The following is a 570-nucleotide window of genomic DNA, read 5'->3' as shown; positions in this document are numbered from 1 at the left end:
CTGTTCTCTCCCTCCCAGCTGCTGTGTGGCGCAGCAGTTTTTTTCCTGTCTTAAATATGCTCTCACAGAGGCACAAAACAACATTGCTTATTGGCTCAGCTCTGGAAAACAGTGGGGCCCTTCCCAAACATGGGGCGGCTTCTAGATCTTTCTCACAGAAACCAACCCTATGGCCCCCTGCTACCAAAACCTTGCCACGTAAACCCACTACACTTAGTTATTTTTACTATTGTGATTGCTAAACATTTGTTCATACTTATTGCCAGTGCTGGCCATCCAGACCACGTCAGGTGGGAGGACAGGCTCTTTTCCTACTGGTACACCTCTCATATTTCTTGTTTTTCTGAATAATCCTTTTACTTGTCTCTGTTTCTACTAAGGCATGGATACGTATCCCAGTTTGCAAAAGGAGCATTTTGTTAGAGCTTTTTGTATAAATATTGTCTACTTCACTATTCAACCTGAATAAATGTGAACCCATCTAAATGGGTTCCAGATCTCAAACTCTTCCAAATACATGCAGACATGAAAGTATGATGAGTCAAATTTGCAAAGTGAAACTCACCCTAA

The sequence above is a fragment of the Anas acuta genome, chromosome 1 (assembly GCF_963932015.1).
Source record: "Anas acuta chromosome 1, bAnaAcu1.1, whole genome shotgun sequence".
Classification (NCBI taxonomy): domain Eukaryota; kingdom Metazoa; phylum Chordata; class Aves; order Anseriformes; family Anatidae; genus Anas; species Anas acuta.
The sequence above is the reverse complement of the archived record's forward strand: the minus strand, read 5'-3'. Positions refer to the sequence as shown.